Source organism: Bactrocera neohumeralis, chromosome 5 (assembly GCF_024586455.1).
Source record: "Bactrocera neohumeralis isolate Rockhampton chromosome 5, APGP_CSIRO_Bneo_wtdbg2-racon-allhic-juicebox.fasta_v2, whole genome shotgun sequence".
Classification (NCBI taxonomy): Eukaryota; Metazoa; Arthropoda; class Insecta; order Diptera; family Tephritidae; genus Bactrocera; species Bactrocera neohumeralis.
The window spans coordinates 18,761,800-18,784,316 of NC_065922.1; the positions used below are offsets into that span (position 1 = coordinate 18,761,800).

Genomic DNA, 22,517 nt, shown 5'->3' on the forward strand with positions numbered 1-22,517 from the left:
AAAAAGTTTTTATGTTTTTGTAATATAATACACATACATATGTATAGTATAGTTACAATATAATATAAGTAATTTCCATTTACAGAAGAAGGCATTATTATTGTCTGTTAAGTTTGGCTCATCAACTTTCGATTTGACAGCAAAAAACTTTATTTTTAAATACATATACGAAAGAATAAGGGTAGAAAGTAGAAAATAAAATAAAATATTAATAAATAAAGTATACCTAAAAGGATAAATAAGTATATTAGTTAGAGTTGCTGGTGAAAAGACTCTCTTTGAGTTTATTCCTGATGCCAAAAAACTCGCAACTCCTCAAATTATAAGTATCATGAAATTTTAAAAATTAAAAGTAAGCTGTCAAATACTTTGTTTACACTCCGCTTCAACATATACACATAGAATCCGTTATAGTTCGCTCTTATGTATGCAAGACCGCAAAAGGCAAGAGAAAATTGACATTTTATGAACTTTGTAACCAAATAAGAAAGCTTCAACTCCATGATGGTAGCTAAAGATGAGACTTTTGGCATATAAACACTTATCTGCAGGTGCAAATATAAATGTAAATATATATACTTTGCGACAAATACCAACTAAGTCAAATATGAATAAATAAATAAAATTCGAAAAAAAAACTAAGTAGTTCCGAGGTACAAAGATGAGGCACTGTTTTCTCAAAAAAAAAGAAGCCAAATAGAAAATTGTGTCATTTCTTTATGCCGTAAACAATTATAGACATCTTATTAGCACAGAGGCAAGCAGCTGCATGCAAATTTCTTTTATAAACAACCTAGTTTAACCAAATTGGGTGAAGCCGAAATCATAGGTACAACTGACTTAAAGTTTAAGAGAAATACCTTAAGATGTAATAGTCTAAGAGCCAGTGAATGGCAGAGTTCATGTATTTTACGAAAGATGATATTTTGTTCGGTGACCCTTCTATACAGAACCTTACATGAAATGGGGAACAGCTAAGCCCAGCGAAGGTAGCTATGACGTCACCCAGGTAAGACAGGTACTCTGCCATTCACTGGCTCTTAGACTATAAATGTAACGGGTTTAGATATGAAGTTAGTCAATAAATGATTGAAATTTTTGCAGTTAGGTGATTTATTTTAATTTTGGTCTCTTAAGTTGTTGCCTACATTTAGAAGTAATGTGATTTAGCAAAAACTTAGTGGAGACACATACCTATTTAAATTACTGTCTGTAAGCTTAACTGTTATATATTATAGTTATATATATAAGAATTTCATTAAACAATTTCTTTCCTACTTTTTTGATAAAATAATGACAAATTCAAGGAAATATGATATTTACTTTCTTAATTTGTTGCCTACAATTGGGCGGAAAGTAAATTATCAGTATCATAGTGGAGACACACACCTAAATTAGATATGCAGTATACTGCTGAAACTATAATTACTATATAAGGCCAATGCTGAAGTCTTCGACAAAGGCAAAAAGTGAAAAAAATCAAAGGCGGATGAAACCCACTAGAAAAGGAGATGCGAAGTCAGGGAGAGGAACGGGAAGTGTAGTTGAATTTTTAAAGATTAAAAATGATTTACGAAGATTTTCCACAAAACTTATAGTGTTATGAAAAATAAGTTAGATAGATTATAACAGATAATAAAAAAAGCTACAACTTTGGTGTTAATGCCAATTTAACGTAACCTTAAAATTTATGGTTAAAAATTTATATATCCAAGTTTTTAGTATAATTTTTTTTATTTTTTATTTTGACAATGAATTTTATCATATTAGGCATTTTTTGGGTTTAAAAAATAACGATCCTTGTGTACATATAATAATTTAAGGCTTTAAAAAATTTAATAATTTTAAATTTTTTTTGTAATCAAATAAATTTTTTTAAAATTTAAAACCAATAAAAATTGAATAATCTTTTAATTATTTTTCTAATAAAATACATTTTTTTAATAATTTAAAACCATTAAAAAAACTATAATTTTTTTTCTAATTAAATTTACTTTTTTTTAAACTTAAGCTCATTAAAAATTTAATAATTTTTTTAATAATGTAAAACTATTAAAAATCAATTATTTTTATTTTTTTCTAATTAAATAAATCGTTTAATATTTAAGCCCATTAAAAATTTCATAATTTTTTCTAATAAAATAAATTTTTCAATCATTTAAAACCGTTAAAAATTTAATAGTTTTTTTAATTTTTTTCCTAGTAAAATAATTTTTTTTAATAATTTAAGCCAATAAAAATTTAATATTTTTTTAAATTTCTTTACAATAAAATAAATTTTTTAATAATTTAAAACCAATAAGAATTTAATAACTTTTTAATAAAACATTTATTTTTTAATTTGAAACCATTAAAAGTTTAATAATTTTTTTTTAATAAAATAATTTTTTTAATAATTCAAGCTATTAATAATTTATTGAGTTTTTCTCTAATAAAATATAATATTTTTTTAATATTTTTGTTAATAAAAAACATTTTTTAATATTGAATCGTTTAAATATTTAATAATTTTATAAATTTTTTTTTCAAATAAAATAGTTTTTTTAATAATTTAAACCCATTACAAATTTTATAATTCTTTTCTAATAAAATACATTTATTATACTCATTTAAAATTTAATAATTCTTTAAACATTTTTAATAAAATATTTTTTTTTTTGATTTTTTTACATTTTTGTTTTTTTTTTTAATTGTTTACTTTCCTCTGTTATTTTTTAAACATTTTTATATACACTCATATAAATACAATACATGCTTCGAGGAGCTGTGTGATGACTTCATCATGGTATCATCACAAAAAATCGACAAAAAAGGCACGACCTACCTGTTTACAAATATGCCATACATAAATAGCTCCAATTAGGTATACCTTTATGCAAGTAACTCGCTTTGCCAAAAACAACAAACTTGTCCCTACGTGCATGATTCATACTTAGCAAGTTTTGACTGCTGTTATAATTAATACAGTTTGTGAAGTCGCTTCTTTTCGGTTGACCATTAAGTTGCCGGTTTGTTACCTGTTTCTCAGTTGAAAAACAACACAAAATGTAGACAATGAAATCATTTGTGTGGGAGGTGGCTAATTATTCTCCAAAAAAGCAAAAATTAAATAAAGAAATGCAAAATAGGTCGAGCTGTGAAAAACTGGAAACGGTATCTTAAATGTGCTTAAACTGAAACGGACTTTAGTTGTATGTTCTACATTGTATATTGTATATAGACATACATATAAACCATATAAACACAGTGCTTTATACTCACAACTTGCCAGCTGTTATATATTTATTATTGTGAAATATTTATGTCACAACTTTTTTGGCAACCTTTATACTACATTACACCCCTCCTGCATTAGTCTCCTTTTTCATTACTCTCCTCCACGATTACTCGCCTTCTCCAACTTCTACACTTTCTACTACTGTCCTTCTCATACAATGAGCTTGTTGTAGGAGTCTTCTAGGCATCTTTATTGTTATCACTCATGGTCCCATTGCCTTATTTGCTTGTCTTACATATTAAGTAGCAATAAAAGGCAATTTTCATACACACTTACTTGTATACTTGTATATACATAAATGAATATCTTATATATACATACATACATTCATACCTATGTGATTCTTTATGTTCTACCAGCAATCCATTAACTTGATTACGTTCGAAATAAATGAATTTGCTCAGCAATTAAGTGTTCGCCAAGCCACTCTAAAATTAATGGAAATAAAAAGCAGAGCAAGTCGCAACAACAACTTGCGAAAATTAGATTTCTAGCGCAGTAAAGTGCGGGCGTGACTCGAGCGGAAGGTAATTAAAGTTGAAATAAAGCTTTTGGCAAAATAAAGCATTAAAATAATGTTTACTTCATGGGTTGATAGGTATCTTGAATAGTTGAGTAAGCTATGGTGTGTAAGCTGCAGATCTTTGATGCTTCGTTAATTATAGTTTATTTTCATGTATTTGGAGGTCAAGGTTGTTATATGTAATTTAGTATTTTATAACTAAAATAAAACAGCTGAACATTTTGTGGAATAAAATCCTAGTCGCAATCAATCAAAGGAAATGCAGCCTCCCCTGAGACATTAGACATTAAAGCTTCAGACTCTTGTAATATTAAAGACATATTTGCTATGGGCAAAAAACAGAAAACTTTTTTTTATCACATCAAAATAATCATTAGAAGAAAAGTAAAAGCACGGTTGGCTCCAAAATCACTCAATTTTTTTGAAAAGCAGTGTCGCGGTAACATCTGCGGAACAATGCTTTCCGACTACCAAGATGTCATGAAACGTATTATTACTGGCGAGAAGTCTTAGACCTTTGCTTACGACCCCAAAACAGACGATCAATCGGCCGAATATCGTAGCAAAATCGAGCCGAAGTCGAAAAAACACGTCTAAGCAGATGAAAAATCAAGCTTATGTTGAAAGTTTTCTTCGATTATCGTGGTGTGATGCTATCCGAATTCCATCCGACGGCCAAACTGCTAACACGGTATACTAGTTGAGTGTAATTCGTCGTTTCCGCGAAACTTTCGTAAAAAGAGGCCGGTATTATAAGCCGAAAACTCTTGGTTTTTGCATCACGATAGCTTAGCTTCGTGTGCCTTCAGCCTCTTCAGCAAACTCAAACGACCGCTCCGGGGAGATTGTTTTAAAAAATTTAAGACATTAGACGTGAATTTCTTTCTTAAAGACTATTTCTTGCTTAAAGAAATTTTATAAAATGAAAAGACTACATTTTTGGTTTAACATTTAAAAGTAGTAAGAAAAATTACTTTTGTCAGAAGCCTCAGAAGAAGTAATATAAAGTCTCTTACCACTTAAAGAAAATTTGCGTTTCTGATAAAACAGTAAGAGCCTAAGTCAATAGAAGATGGTAGTCACAAGTCATAGATTTATGCCTTTATGAATCAAATTATTAAAAAGAAAAAAATCACCAATTTATTCTTCTACCCTCAAATAGCTGAAGGGCTGTCTACTAACAAAAAAGCCACAAAAATGAATACACTTAAAAAAGCATAAATCTTGAGCGACCTTTTCACTTAACATACAGATTATTGCACTTGGAACAAGCACAAACACTAACATATAATAATACTTGTGTGTGACAAATAGTTGTAAGCTCATTAAAATTACGTTCAAGGTTGTTGCAACCAAACGACAAATGAGCGGACTCATGCAAATGTAACTCTGAAATGTGTGTGTGTCGCTCTAAATATTAGGAGACATGCGGTCGTGACTTGCTCAGTTGCATGGAATCACAACAAAAGGTGCGGCATTGAAACGTAGCAAACACTTAAAATTATTATTATTTTTCTATATTTATGCAGAATATAGTTTTCAGCGCTTCAGAGAGGTATTAGTGTGCTACATTTAACATAGACACTATTAGTTAATGAAGGGAAAAATACCTGGTTGAAAAGAACATATTCAAAGGTTGTGAAGTGGTATAATTATTTAAACGAGGAGATTTTTGAGAATTTTTTAAACTAAAAAATATGAAAGGACCTGTTATGAAGTCATCTGATTTGTTGTATTTTCGAGAGATTAATTTATTATTATAATACCTCGATATCATGCCCATGACGCCCAACACGTTAGAGTACCAAGCAAGCAGATCATAAAACCAATGATAACAACGTCAACAGCTTGTTTCTTTACCATTTATTATGCTATTTTTCAAAGTTTTTGAACTTTCTTAGTGCTGAGGTGATGGCCATATCGTCATGTTCTTCGGACTCCTACTCCCTCCATTTGGCAATCAACATAATAATACGTTTATTACGTCACCAATTTTTTGTCATAGGTAATCCAAACAAGCTAACGGTTTAAACTGTCGTAATCATTTGATTCGGAACTAGATAGATAGAAAATTATTGAAGTCTATTGTGCCCTCTCCTATATGACATATGGGCACTCTGAATAATTCCAGTAGTTTGCTAAGCCTGCTTCTACAAATTGCTGGGCAATCTAGAATTAGGTGTTCCGGAGTTTACTGTTCCATGTCGCAAAAGCGGCAGTTTGCGCAAGAGACTATGCCCATGTTAGGCAAGTGCTTTCTGAGCCTGCACTGCCCTGTATTGAGTGCAACAAGGAAACGGAATTTGTCTCGGGAGAGGTTGATCATATATCTAAACCTTGCAAGGTTATAACCTCCCAGTCGTAACTTAGCGTGACACATTCCTGCGGCCTGCTGCCAGTGACGTCCTCTCCTCTGTGCGGAGCAACTCCCTAATAGTGTGGGTCCCCATTATCCTGAAAGCTGCCAAAGAGGGGGCTTATTCGTGGGCCAACTTTATGCCCCGACTTTCGGAACTAATATTGGTATAAAGAGAATCTAGTCCATGCAGTTGACACACAGACATTTTCTTGCGGCGTAATACTCTTCGAATGACGGTTTTCACTTCTAATTGAGCATTCTGTACTCAATATAATATCGAATTTTTCGCAAATTTTATATTTCTAACCAAATTTCACGTGCGGAATCATAACGAATGTTGGAAAAGGCGTACGGTGGTTCAGCTTTATCTAAAACACAAGCCTACGCGTGGTACAAAGTCTTCAAAGACGCTCGAGAGTTCGTGGATGGTTTGCTTCGTTCTGGACGACCTTCGATCAATTCAGCTGAAGAAATTATTCAAAAACTGAAGAATATAGCGCCTGAAAATCGCCAGGAAAGTGCTAGAGAGATGCAAAAAGAGCTCGACATCTCACGCGAGTCCGTTCGAATAATTTTGGTTCTTGCTCGATTCGTCCCGATAAAGCTGAATTTTTTTCAAAAAGAGTACCGTAAAACAGTCTTTTTAGGCATGCTTGTTCGATTGACTTCCGATTATATATTAATGGAGAGCATTATAACTGCCGATGAGACATGGATTTTTGAGATTGACATCCAAACAAGTAAACAATCATCGGAATAGAAGGAAAAAAATTAGCCGAAACCCCAAAAAAAAAAATCACGCCAAAGCCGGTCAATGCTCAAAGTGATGCTGATTGTCTTTTTTCGATATTCGTGGTTTGGTACATCATGAGTTTGCTCCGGAGTGACAGACGACCAATAAAGAGTTATATGTATGTCTGTATTGAAGCGTTTGCGTGAGAACTTCGGTCGAAAATGGCCCGCTTTGTGAAAGAACAATTCATGGATTTTACACGATGATGATGCACCATCGCATCGGGCCACGATTGTGACTGAATTTAAAGCCAAAAACGCAATTAATACCAGCGATCAACCACATTATTCACCAGATTTGGCCCCGTGTCATTTGTTCTTGTTCACCAAACTGAAATTGCGGCTCCGTGAAACACGTTTTCAGTCGATCGTAGAGATAAAACAAAATTGTTAAAGGAGCTGAAGACCATCGCACAAAGTGCTTATGAAAAGTGTTTCGAGGAAAAATCGTTGGCATAAGTGTATTACTTTGAAGGCGACAAAATAAAAATTGATGGATAAGTGAACATTTTGGGTTTTATTTATAATTTTTCGGATACTTTTTTGTCGGAATGTATTTTATTCAAATAAAAGCAAATATTTTAGTATGGCTGGTGTAAAAGTGTACTTTTTGTTGACTTGGAAATATCCGACTATGAAAATCATCCTTTACAGGTATTTAGATTCAAAGGAAATATGTATATTTATATATTGCTAGCCATATTAGTAATAGAAATATATACATAATACAGATAGTAGTGCAAATAAGACTATGAAATAAAAGAAAAATTAAAGCAAGAGCATTTCTTGAGAGAAGTGTGTGTCATAAGTAGACGAATACAAAGTACAGCACACGTTTCTACAATGAGCAGCAATTAATTTTATGTGCACTTGGTAAGTGCCAGTACGCGTCAGTATATACCTGGACACCTAGATATGTACATAACAATATATATATATATAGCATATATGCATGAGAATGCGCAACTTTGAATAGATTTGCTATTTTTTTCATTTTTTATAACAATCATTTTTAATTTTTTTTACTCTACACACCCACAGTTACATATTAGACGCCGTCGCTTTGAAATGAAAAGTTACGAGGCCTCTGAATTTTTACTTTTTACACATGATTTACTTAAAGTGGGTTGAATGGATGTAAAAAGCAGCGGATTCCCACAACTCACTTTCTATGGCGAAGGGACAGCACGCGACGTCAGTCATTGGCGCGTTGTGCCACAAGCTGTGGCAAGCAACATGTATGTCGTGAATTACAAAGGGAGGCAGTGGGATTTACAAAGGGGAGCAAAATGCTGCTTAGTGGGCGTTGACGTGAACCCTTTTCGTGGCATGCAATCGCGATTACTTCTTGTTGTTGTTATGATTCGCACATTTTACAATGTATATAGCCTATGTGTTTGTTGTTTTGCCTTTTTAATTCTATTGTGCATGCTTTCTTTGGCTTTTTGCATTGAAAGTGTTAACATAAAAGTAACTGGAAAGCTGTGTCAGGGCTGCGCGCTTTGACGCCAAGCCAGCAACTTAATTAGCCGCTGCGCCACTTTGTTGTACACTTGTTTTTGTGCCCGTATACACCCAGCCAGCCACCAGCCGCCCTCCAGCGTTACACTGACTTAGTGCGCACCGGTGTTTGTATGTTTGCGTGCATGTGTGAGCGTTGTGTGCACTGCGCATGCGCATTGTTTTGCGTACCAAATCGTACTTAAGTGCATGAGCGCGAATATTTATTTTTTCCAGTTCGCATTTTTGGCCTCAAATTGCATTCATTCGCGCCACACGCTTTTGGGCTGCGTCTGAGTTGGACTTGTCTGCAACAAAACCGCTTAAGTAGATACATGAATAGCAACAACAATGTGTGCCACTGTTTTATTTCACAATATTGTTGTTGTACATGTTGTTTGTTGTACACCAAAAATTCATGTACAAACCATAAAAGTTCATGCCGACATATGTATGAGTGTGAGTTTGTCTGTTTGTGTGTGAGTGTGACGCCTGCAAATTGCTTTATTGCCGCATAGTTGTTGCAATTGCAAATTTAGCATTGTGGTTGCACTTGTTCGGCTATTGGCAGCAGCTTAGTGTTATTGCTGCTCAGTGGCTAATTATTTGTGAAATATTTGTGAAATGTTTCGTATTTGTAGTCGCATTGCTTATGGCTACGCTGGGAGGCAATGTAACTGTCATGATCAGTGCACAATTGAATTGTTCAATTGCAACTGTAAATTATAATTCAAACTGTTGAGTATGCAATTGAAAAATTCATGTTGTCATATTTTCAAATTTTATATAAGATAAGAATGAAATTTTGAAGCGTTGATAATTTTGATAAAATGAAAAAATTGACAATTTTGGTCGAGATGTTTATAAACATTTTACAATATACTCTAGTAACATGTTGAACAGAGTAATTAATCGAGAGTGATATGGTGTTACATATATAAAATGATAATGAATAATTAAATGCAATAAATACCAGTAACTTGGGTCACACCTTAACTATAAAACCCTTCACAAATACAAAGGATTTCACACAAAAACTTGGTTTTCATCGGTCAGTTTGTATGACAGGTATATGCTATAGTGCTTCGATTTGAAAAATTTTCACAGACATTGTGCAATTGTTCTGAAAAATAATCTATGCCAAATTTGGTAAACATATCTCAATATATGAACAAATTTTCCATACACGAAATTGATTATCATCGGTCAGTTTATATGGCACCTATATGCTATAGTGTTTCGATCTGAAAATTTTTTTACTACGATTGTACCCTTGTCTTAGAAAGTAATCTGTGCCAAATTTCGTGATGATATCTCATCAAATAAAAAAGTTTTCCATACAACCATTGATTTCAATCGTTCAGTTGTATGGCAGCTATACGCTATAGTGCTCCGATAACGACGGTTCCGACAAATGAATAACTTCTTAAGAAGAAACGAAAGTGTGCAAAATTTTGGATCGATATCTCAAAAACAAGTCTCTCTGTTTCGCGTTTATTCAGACGTCATGCTGATAATTTATAATAGTATATATGTCTTTTAAAGGATCTCGGACGATCTTCCTTCCTTGTCTTACAAGCTTCGTGGCAAACTTAATATACCCTGTTCAGGGTATAAATATCAAGAAATACCAATTAATATAAGTCAATGAATTATTACAAATAAATAGTTCATATTAAATTAGTCCCATTGTTGCCTACATTTGAGCGCATAGTAAAATAGCAATAATTTAGCGGCGTCACAAACCAAATTCAACTAAATATGTTATTGGAGGTACATCTCTGGAAAATTAAGATGTCTTGTTAAACCTAGCGCCAGTGTTCCTCGGTAATTAGAGTTAAGTACTGCAAATCGATTAAATAAGGTAGTAAGAATATCCACAAAATGGTAAATCAAATAAAATGCTTCCGTGTCGTATACATATAGGTTACGGAAACTACAAAAAATATCCGTCTTCAAACTCAACTAACTTCAGCATCTTCCAAGCAGAAGTACTACGAAGGTCTGTAGTGTTGTATAGAATAACAAATTGAAGATTCAGAAAGCTATCATATACACAAAAACCCTGTCTGGTTTTTAGCTTATCAAAGATTAATTTCAGCGTACTCAACAAGTGCAGGAAAGCTTTAAGCTCACTTTCAGATCAACTCCAACTATCCATAAGCTGGTTCCTGTTCACAAGAATATTTTCAACAATTAAAAAGCACACGAATTGGCCAAGTCAGGAGCCTCTTTAGACGAGTTCGAGGAAGAGTTAATATCATGCCAACTGGGAACAGTCAAGAGTAGATCTACTCGTATATACATTTAAGCAAATAGCTCAGAAAAGATGAGCAATCGTTAGACTGAGAAGCTGATATGATTATTTCAACTCTCTGCAGTTTCGCGAACTACTGAACGACAACTTTGAAACTTACACTGGACTTGGATCTAACTGCGAAAAATATGAATCTATTTCTATAAGCTTCTATTCGATGATATTTCCGATTTCATAAACATAGCAATTTCAGCTTGCTCCTTACCGATTCAAAAAAATTAAATCATCGACATAACAGCTCTTGGCCGGATAAAGTTTTCCTGTTTCTGGATCGCTAACTAGCAAATTCTGCATCTAACATACTGTTGTGGTTAGATATTGCCTGAGTATATTATGATAATATTGATTAGAAGAAAAACTCTTGGCAGGAAAATCCTTCTCCGACTTCATCGTCCAACCTCGAATCATAAGTGAACATTGATTAATCTTCGTTTAAATACAAGTATATCACCGCAATTCTATTTTCAGGAAGATATGAATTTCCTCACAAAAGTATATTTTTTGATATTAAGTATGCTATCATTCTCTCAGTCAATCTACGAGTTTCTAGTTCATGGTTTCTTAACCTGGTGTACTTTTAGCAGATTTGAAGAAAATGTTTATGAAAAGTGGGCGCAACTACCTGGAATACTTTAATGTACTAAAAATATCTCAATATTTATTTTATTAATACCACCAATTCATAACTAAAAAAACTCGCCTTCACTTGAATAAAAGTGAAATTATTGTGATTGAACGAAAAGAGCGAATATTTTCACCAAGAAGCAAACACGTGCATACAAACTTAAGCGAATGATTGATTAAGTAAGTTCAAGAGCACACAATGCTGCCAACTCGTCGCGAATCTTATAAACGAGCCAAGAGACATTTGCATTTTCCCTCAGCACTGAACGCTGAACTTGGCAATTGCACGTGGCTTCAGTGAAATAAATTACATTTGGAAAAGCAGCAACAACAACAAAAGGTATAAAAAACGAGACAAAAGCACTTATTTTAAAAGCAGCGAACTGAGGGCCTTAAGTAGATTGCTAAGTACATATGTAGCTACATACCAACACATGAAAGATTCAGCGGTCTCTGTTACAATTTTCGCCTAAATGTGGCTGGAGTTGAAGAAACTGCGCGCCGAGATGACAGTAATGACAATATAAGCTCATTATAGTAGCCATCATAAATAAGCCATTTGTTGGCGAATGACATATTGTCAGTGAATCAATATAAAGGTTTGAGAGTGGCTCCGATGTGTAGAAAGTCTTTCATTGATGAAGATGTTAGTAATAACAAATTGGTGCTTTGAAAAACGAAAATTACGTACAATATTATGAAATTTGCAATTAAGCATGGCATTGACTGACTGTGAAATCGTTATAAGGCGCCTAAATTTTTGTGATGAAAAATTGAATGAAAAGAAGTTGACTTTTATTTATTTGCAATGTGATGTATTTTCACTTTCCCTTTTCAACAAATATTTTGCAAATGGAATTCTCTATCGGTGAGTAAAAAAGGGTATTGTGTGATAATTATTGCATATTATAACGAATTGTACTCAATTTTCAACATAATTTATTATATATTATATTTACACCAACTGATATAAAATAAAATTATGATTGCGTTTGGCAAATATAAAACCTTATGTGACTAAATGAACTTATTTGCTGAAAAAAATTTTGAAAGTCTATATTTACTTATATTCTTGCAATATAGCCCGAATAAGAAAAATAAGAAAAATTGTGAACCCGAAATGTAATATTTTTTAGAATATTTCACTTTAAAAACTAAATTGTTGAAACAATTTTTTTTGGATATATGAAGCCTATATCTTCAAATTACCCACATAGAGACATAAATTGTATGATTTTTAACATGTTTACATGTCAAACTCATCAACCCATATCGCTAGTCATAATGCTCTCCATTAATGTGAGATCGGAATTCGCACGATCAAGCATGTCCAAGGAGACAAGTTAACGATACTTTTTAAACCAAAAATCAGTTTTATCGACGAGTCGTGCAAGAACGCGTTTCATACTCAAAATATCCTCCAAAGTAATTCAAACGGACTCGCGAGAGATGTCGAGCTCTCTTGCCATCTCTCTAACACTTGCCTGACCTGGATTTTCAAGCACCATATGCTTCTCTTTTTTAATATTTTCATCAGTTGAAGAGGTCGAAGATCGTCTAAAACGAGGCATGTCTTCCACGATCTCTCTCCTACCAAGTTAGCAACTTTAATTTTTTTTTTTAATTATTTACCTGGGTAATTTATTTACAATTTATTTACGGGCGCTTTTTTGTCACAATGTATAAATGAGAACTTGAATAGTACAAAGAATTTATCAAACAATCATAACCGGCATTCTCGTAAGTAACAAAAAAAATACCCCAGACATTTATAACAGCTAAAATTCTTTATTACCCTTAGAGAACTGTATTTTCTTCAATTTCATTTACTAGTATTATTAATACTTTCTATAACAATCATACATAATTAATAATATTTCAGAGTAATTTTATTAAAATGCAAATATGAACATATTCAAAGCTCTTGTTAATTGTTTTCTGCATTAATAATGAGTCTAATTCCGATCTCACTACAGGGTTATACAAGTTTTCGATCACTTTACGTAGGTTGCCTATTCTATTTCGTGATTTGGCAATCCTAGTGTTGCAATATGGCAGCTTACACGTTTATGGTAAAGTTTGACATTTTTGAGGTTAAAAGTGTGAGCTCGAAACGTTTTGAGAAATGAACGCTATTTGTGTTGCTTACAGTAACTTAAAATACTCATATCAGCCAAAGAATTTTGAATTCAATCGAGATCGCAGATTACTCCAAGACGAATGTGGGAGACCTACATTTATATTTATATCTTCAAAGGGATTTAGTTGTACAACTATGTCAAATTATTCAAAATTACAAGTATTGTCATATTATTTTTATATACAAGTATATGGAAAGTGAATATGGTTTTAGCATTTCAGCAAAACAGCTTTGACAGAATAATAATCTAATTAAAAAAGATCAAATCGACCATTTTTTTATTATTTTACTTCTATTTCCACAAATGTAATCAATCAGATGCTTTCCATAGAGTTCAAAATGAAAAATGAAAAAGTCCCTGTCATAAATATACCTATACCTAAAATATACCAGTCACATACCAGTTCCAAATAGATCTAAGATTTTATAAATGTGCTGAAAACAGTTTCATAACACCGCGACAGACAGACAGTAATTGCTTTTTCCTAATTGCCTAATAATACTTGTATGATTTAAGTGGAGTATGCTAGACAGGTTGATAAGTTCCAGTTAAAAGGAGTGGCGACAATTTCCGTTGACAACTATTAATATTTAACAACATTAATATTAATGACTGAGAGTTGCAATTTTTTGCCTCTTAAGTTGATTTGCAATTCTCTGTGCCAGTGTAAAATTGTAAACTGTTGTTTATACGGATTGATTTTTCTAAAAACGTGTGAATGCTAACTTCAACTAACTAACTACAACTAACTAATTAAGTCAATTAGACTAATTAAGTAACGAATTATTACTTACTGTCTCTGTCTGTAATATTTGTATGACTGTTGTATAGCTATGGGTATATCGAGATGTAAAATAATATTTTTAAATGGATTTCTGGAGAGTAATTAAATGATATAATTGCCAGGGTGTGCATTTAATGGAATATTACATCGGATATTAATGTGTGACAGCTGATTTTGAGACACCTTAATTATTTCATTATGGTTAGAATGACAGTTACAGGGCGCAATACGAGTACAGGGTGCTAAGCTTTTCATGATATTTTCATAGCGTGTTATGTTTTGAAAATTTCTGACACAAATTGGAGTTTTATTTCTGTAAACTTACACAAACTAACGAAATGTTTGTGCCAATATCTTCGAATTTTTCGTCAGTATTCTTTAAGTAAAATCAGTTTTCTCGTCATGGTATTAAGAAACACATTTTTTATCTCCCTAATGACGGATTTGGTGATTTCATCTATCCGTTTGTCTGTATTCTACAATATATACTGAGAATATGCAAACCAGCTTAATGATTTGTTGTCAAAAATAGTTAATATATATACTGCCAATATTCGGATTTCCAACCTTTTGATTACCTTCAAACCTTAATTATCGGTTTGAGAGCGAGTTGAAGTAAATATGAAGCGTGAACATAAAATGACAATGCTCTTCACCTTATCCAAGCACTGGATTTATTAAACTTAGATATTACGAAAATATACGTTGACACCCGAACTTAGTTTTTCTTATTTAATTGGACTTGTTTCTATACTAGTTCGGAGACGATTGCAGAATTTTTGAGATATCCACGAAATTATTACTAACGATCTTCGAGTCTGGCGCTTAAACTGAAATTCAGATTCATCGAGAAAACATGAACTTAGAACACACTCAAGATCAAAATTGACCCGGACTGGTACTTTAATCTGCCCGAAAACCGAATCGACAAAATAAATTTAGAAATTTATTTAATTTTACCTAATTGATACAAATTTATATGACTTAAACCTCAACTATTTGGCAGCTGTGTTTTACGACGCGTAATTTTAAAATTAATTTTTTTTTTAAACATTGAACAACGAGTTTGCTTGAAATTCTGTATAACCAATAGAATCAAGGGTACAGAATCGTTGAAAATGTTCCAGACTTGTTTTAGGGAATCTACTTTATCAAGAATAGAAGTACTAGAGCGGCACCAAGTACCAGTGAAGGAAAGTCAATGAAAACTTGACTCATCCGAGTGTTCGTCCATCTCTGTAAATGATGATAAACTCAAAAGGTTTATGACGCAGTGATTGGAAGACATTGTGTTGGTTTTGGTTAATATTTTGGATTAGTTTTGGTTAATGTTTTGGGTTTGTTTTTGGTTCATATTTTATTTTTTTTATTTTTTATTTTGGGTAAAATTTTGAAATGTATCAAAGCAAGGCTCACAGAAGAGGTACCTGACAACGTAACTAAGTACCCTAAATTCTCGAAACGCGTCATAACTGGTGACAAGACGTCGGTTGATGAATATGAAATCGAAACTACTCAACAATTTAGCGAAAGGCGCTCTAAAAATGAAACTGAAAAAACCAAACTTCGTTGAAGGCACTGAATCCAGCCAACCCAGCCAAGAAATATAAAAAGTGTCTGGAAAATTAGGTTAATTGTTGGCATGCTATTGTTGGTTTAGAAGTCTAACTGGAAGGCGATAATAAAGAATTATATTAAAAAATGAGAAAAAGTTATTTTTGTAAGTTCATAATAATATATATATACATATATTGGGTAGTCGAAAAAGTATTTTCGTATTTTGTCAATAGATGTCGTTGCTGTCGTATATCTCCAGGGCAACTGATCACATTGTATCATATCATTTAGTCTTAGAAAGGTGAGATTTTAAGCTTCATTTAACCCCAAAAAAAAAATAAATTTTGGGAAGAAAAGTTACAGCTGTTCAAAAATGAGTGAAAATAATAAAGAAATTCGCATATTTTGAAAGTTTTGTATAAAAAAGCGAAGAATACCACGCAAGCCAAGTAACCAATGAAATTTGTGAAGTTTACGGAGACGATGCTGTATCAGGTCGTGCAGCACAACAATGGTTCACTCGTTTCCATTCTGGAAATTTCGAATTTTCCATTTACACTGATAAAAGTTTCACACTGATGGAATAATGTCTCTAGCGGAAAAATGGCAAAAAGTGATCAACCAAAATGGTACATATTTGTTTATTTATTTATTATTATAAGTAAGAAAAAATTTGTTGAAATTTGATTAGAGATACGAAAGACTTTTTCGACTACCCAATATATATAATACTGATTGCTCGAAAAATAACTACAATCTTCGTCAATAAACTTTGTTTGGTTGTAACAGTAAACTCCGCCGTTATAGGCCTCATAATACTGATGTCAACGGTTTAACCGTTTCAATTCTCTCTTTATATGAAATATAATCTTGGAGTCTCAGTGCTAATAACTTATTTATGGCAGTATAATCCCACTAATGTCTGGAAATATTTGCGCTGTTATTAGTATTTTATTTTTTTCACATAATTCAACAAACGAACACTTATGTATGCACAATTTAGTATATACATAAATGTATGTAAAAATATATGTACATAGCGCTGTCTGCTTCCATGCCACAAAAATTCTATTGTCTGCTTTGTAAGAATAATTACACGCTAAAGTGCCAACAGCAATTACGCCGGCGCATTTAACTCTTACGACCTTACAATATTTTATAGCAATGAGCAAAAAGATAAATGAATAAAGCAATGGAAGATGTAGCAGAAACTGAAAGAATTAGCAAAAACCAAAAAGCGCTGCAAAAAGAATGAGACTAAAGATGAGCGTAATGATGAACCGCCTACGAGCGTGAAGTGTATATTTGTATGTGTGTAAATATATACGTTTATATATATATTAATATGCATGTATGTATATATGTCTGTAATCGTACAAACAGACATTCGCAAAATCTCGGACTGCCAGTCGGCGTAACAATCATTTTATGGTAGGTAAATAAATTTTGCATACACGCAACCACCTTGCATTGTCTCTCTACCTTTTTCGGCATAGCCGTTTGCATGCACAGTTATTGCACGACTGTACACGCACCGCCTTTTGCATTCGCAGTATTGCACACTTTATGCAAATGGTCACGATTGTGCAATGCGCAAAAATATTGCCAGCAGACGGCTACACTAACACATGCCGGTTACTCATACGCAGCAGCGGCCGCAAAAAACCTACGAATTGTTCGGTATTGTGGCTTTTTTCAAGCGATATTAAGCAACACAGCTGGTAATTAGTGATTTGCAAAGCTATAGTAAGTTTATTTCACACATACATACACATATATAATGTCGGTATGTAAGTGTGATGCGCCATTAAGCCAAAGAAAGGACAGGAAGTCATCGAAGTAGGTAAATAGTAGCGCTTGTTTATTTCACGTAGGTGTAAAATTCGTAATTTCCTCAGTTTTTACGCTAATTACTTGTATTGTGCATGGGATAGTGTGCTGCTATTAACTGTTTCTGTTTGGCTTTCATGCTAATTGTCTTATTGCCTACATACATATGTTTATACATATAAAAGTGTACTTACTTTGATGAGGTGTAAATGTAAAAAACAACAGTGATTCACTTGTGACAACAGCTCAGTTGATCGCGTGAGGGTGACATTGGACTGTAAGAAAAATAAAAATAAAAAAATAATTAGTATATACATACAAACATACACATAGTATATAACACAAATTAGTTGAAGTTAATAATCTATAAGCTTTTATGTCATTTTGACATTCCCTCGCATGTTAGCTGTAAATTTTAATTAACAAAATAATTAAACTCAAGTTCCTAGAAAACTTAAGTAAGTATATGTTCACAAAACAATGCACTAGTAATTACATTTATATATATATATAAGTATATATCCGACTTTAATAACTTCGAAAGTGAATTTTCTCACAAACCTCCGACATTCCGCTTTTGTCGCTGCAATTATCGCGCTATTTAAATGCAAAGCTTGTGCTGTGCATATTTTCAGCTGAATAATTTTTCACATTTTCAATTGAATATAAATCACTTTGGGTAAGGCCAAATTCCATATAGGGCAGGCAGGCGGTCGTGATTGCTTTGAGGTAGCTTTTAGGTGCAAGGTAGTTCCCACAGAGTATTCTATAAGACGTACTCATCGAAGTTAGCGTTTAAAGTGAATATTGTTTTTTTCATATGCAGCATGCAAAGTTTTGAGCTTTAGGGTGACCACAAAAAAATTTTGGGTGGCCAGAAAAAATATTATTATTATTATTTTTCGATTTGAGAATAATCGACGTACATATGTATGTACTTATATATTTAACTACGTTTTAAGAATTTATTTTAATTTTAATTTAAGTTTTTAACTTTATTTAAGCCAAAAAATTAATTTTTTTTAATTACAAAACTCTGACAATATTTTTTAATTAACTAACTAACTAAAATTTCTTTTAAATACTTTTTTTTTAATTCACTTTCGAAAATTAAAAGATTTTTTTCCAAAAAAATTAAAAAAAAATATTTCAAAAATATTAATAATAGTATTTATTTAGTTAATTATTTCAAAATGCTGGCAACATCGTTCCATTTTCGTTCAAATTTATTATTATTTTAGAATTAAGAATGTTCGATGCTTATTCATATGTACATAAATACATATATAGATTTAACTATTTTTAAGAACATTTCAATTTTTAATTTTATTTAAGCTAAATTTTTTTTTTTTAAATTTTTGAAAAAAAAAATATTGCCAGCATTTTTAAATAATCAACTAACTAATTTTTTCATTAATTAAATTTTTTTTGAAATACTTTTTTGTCAAAAATTAACTAAATAATATTTTCAAAACTTAAAAAAAAAATATTAAAAAAAAATTTAAATTATTGAAAAAAAAATTAAAATTTTTTAAAAAATATTTTTTTTGTCAAAAATTAAAATTTTTTCAAAACTTAAAAAATATATTTACATAAAATTTAGTTACTTAATTATTAAAAAAAAAAATCAAATATGAAAAAGAAATTTAAAAAAGAAGTTACTTAGTTAATTATTTAAAAATGCTGGCAACCTCGTTTTTATTAAAATATAATTTTAGACAGCGTTTAAAGTACTATACTCACACTCAGTTACAGTTTATTGATTTTTTTATGCATTTCCAAAATATTATTAATTCCTTGTAAGATGGCAACTCTAAGTAAATAATTTTTTGTTATAAACTGTGATTCTAAAAGTATGTAAAGGTCTCAAAAGTAAAATAATGAAGTTTAGGTAAAAATAATAAAAATAATTTATACATCGGAAAGATCATACCAGAAGCATTTTGGGAACTCGAAAAAAGGAACGCACAGCATATTAAGCTGCCACCTTACAATATTTTAGAAAAGCAACTAAAAAAAAGAAAACAAACCTTAACTTCGGTTGCACCAAAGCAATAGAACCCTTTACAAATTCTATACGTTCCCTCCAAGAACTTGAAGCCAATCGTTCAGCTTGTATGGTAGCTATATGCTGGAGTGATCCGATCGGAACAATTTTTTTGGAGAATGTATTATTGCCTTCAGGTGATAATCCATGCGAAATTTCGTGAAGATTTCTCGTCAAATAAAAAAGTTTCCCATACAAGCACTTGATTCCGTTTATTCAATTTGTATGACAGCTATATGCTATAGTGCTCTGATTTTGGTGGTTTCGACAAATACATAGCTTCTTGAAGAGAAAACGGCGTTTGCAAAATTTCAGATCGATATCTCAAAAACTGATGCATTAGTTAGTATATATTTTGACAGACAGACGATCCTGGTTAAATTGACTCAGCTTGTCATGTCATGAGTATAAAAATATCTTCATGATAATGCTTAAATTCATGAAGCATTTATTTCAATAACAATTTTCCCAAATTTTGGTTTTTGAATCATTTAATTATAAATCGGTTATATACTCTGGTTCCTTGACAAAAAATTAGAAGGAATTGGAGATTTTATATCAAAATATAACAGGTGGATTACAATATTCAAAAATTATATTGAAAAATAAAATTAAATTAATTTCTTAAACACTTCGATTAGCACAAAGCCTGTCTTATCACGTTGCCATCAAAATAATTTCATTCTAACTGAACATCCTCATTTTCTCAATATATGTGACCTGGTCTACGAAAAGAGAGCTAACGTGCGAAAACTAGTTTTCTGGGAAAAGCTGTTAAAAATAATCGTCAGTTTCTCGTTATCTCATTAATTGTTCTCCTTTTTTTTGACACCTAAGCCCCCTTTTCGTAGTCCAGGTCACACATATAATATAATAATATAATATTTTCGTTACTTCCTCAAATATTCCGAGCTACTTGGACGAGCTTCAACTCTGCTTAAACCATGTCAGCCGAAGGCCTCTAATGTTAGTGCATTTCTAAGGATGCTGAGCACTCTTCGAACACTCCTCGTAATTTTATAAATTTCAAACTACCTCTCGATGACAATTTCTTATTTAATTAACCATTATTTGTGAAATAAACTGTACGTCATCGCAATTTTATAACCGTTACTCATAGGCCTTTCAAAATAAAAACAGCTTTGAGTCACTCACTTATGCACCGCTCATTCCTTGTCTTTTGTTATACATACTATTCAGCATCTCGTACTTTGTAACTGCGACTTAGTAGTATCGTAAAATCACGCCCCTCGGCGAACTTTTCAAACGCTGCAGCTGTGACACACTTGTGCATTTATCTACGTCGGTTTCAATTTAATTAAAATGCCGCTGGCAGAATACGTACGCCTTTGTACTATTTGTCGGGGTAACATCATAACTAATTCAAATCGGCGACACCGTGACAAAGTCAATTCAAGTCAAGTTCCCTTATATGAAGATGAACTTGACTTTACGCAAATTGGCGCTCGCCGAGCAACGAGTTGAACGTTAATTGTTTTTGTGCTCAGTGAATAACAGTTGAACTAAAAGTCGACTTGGGCATAGACATATGTTTTTACATACAATGCAAATGTCGGAGCATTTCTAGTAACTTGGAATGTTTCTGTTTGCTTGAAATTGTTAACTTTTTGTTTTAGTTGTGATGATATTTGTTTTGTTTTTGTTTTGTTAGCTTCTGAGTCAGAGTTGCTTTAAAAGCTAATTCTCATGTTTATAAATGCAAAAATTAATTAAATCTTCCTCTCCGCTAGCCGAAGTGTTGGAGAGATCGTTTAGAGTTGTTGTAAGCATTTTCGGCTTTGATTAAAATGTTTCAATATTCGCGAAAACCGAATTTAAAATATTTATTAGCTATAAATTCAATGCCAAGAGGCAGAAAGTTGCGAATCGAACATATAACACGAAAAAAACGATCGTACGACTCTAACGAGAAGACAAGCAGAAAAAAGGGCGAATCGATGATGGCATCTGATCTAATTAAATGTTCAACTTTGTATTAAAACATGCATGATTTCGTATATGCGTATGCGTATGCGTTTTTTATGTTTGCTTATTCAAAGTATACATTTGCATGAATGAAGTCTGCTATCTAAATAGTAAAAAATAAAAAAATTATATTGAAACAGATCTCAGTTTATCTTATCACGCCAATTTTCATTCCAATATCTCTAAAATTAGTTACTACCTAACATTCATACAGACAGACAAACCATTAGGATAGATCAGGTTAACCTCAATAACATGATCTAAGGGTTCACGCTTGTACTACTATATTAAGTCGACGATACGCCTGAGACCAATACAATTCTGCTTAGACCTTTTCTTTATATTCCCAGCAGCTCAGCGGGATGTCTGAAAGTGTGAGCTGACAAGAGGATTTCACAAAGGCCGGACAGCCCAGAAAGAAGTGTTGAGATGTTTATACTTCGTTTTCTTTCAAACAGCTTCTACAACTGACCTTATAGTATGGGCAAACATAAAACGCAGACCAGGTAGCACACCTACAACTAGGAAAAGGCTAGCTTTACGGGGCGAAGAGCTCTCTGGTCTCCTTGCGATCTTGCATCTTGTGCCATACGAATCTTGTGACAATGTAAGAAATAATGGTAGCCCAGCGCTGAGCTGGCCAAACCTCCTCAAAGCCCAACTAACCACTTGTAGTACGCACGAAGAGAGCAAAACACCATTCTACTGATAGCGGGGACAGGATGCCTTTTCTTGCCAGTTCGTCAGCTTTGCAGTGATCTGTGAGTCAGTCCCCTGGGG

The 22,517-nt window shown here is 32.4% G+C and overlaps 1 protein-coding gene across 9 annotated transcripts in view; it reads right to left on the reverse strand.

The window, feature by feature from the left end:
• Positions 1 to 22,517, reverse strand: part of LOC126758166 (uncharacterized) — a 73,741-nt gene that overhangs the window by 9,312 nt on the left and 41,912 nt on the right. For all 9 annotated transcript variants that reach the window (XM_050472268.1, XM_050472265.1, XM_050472266.1 and 6 more), the window contains one exon: positions 17,899 to 17,979. The gene's annotated coding sequence lies outside the window, so the exon portion shown is untranslated. The remainder of the gene's footprint in view (positions 1 to 17,898; positions 17,980 to 22,517) is intronic.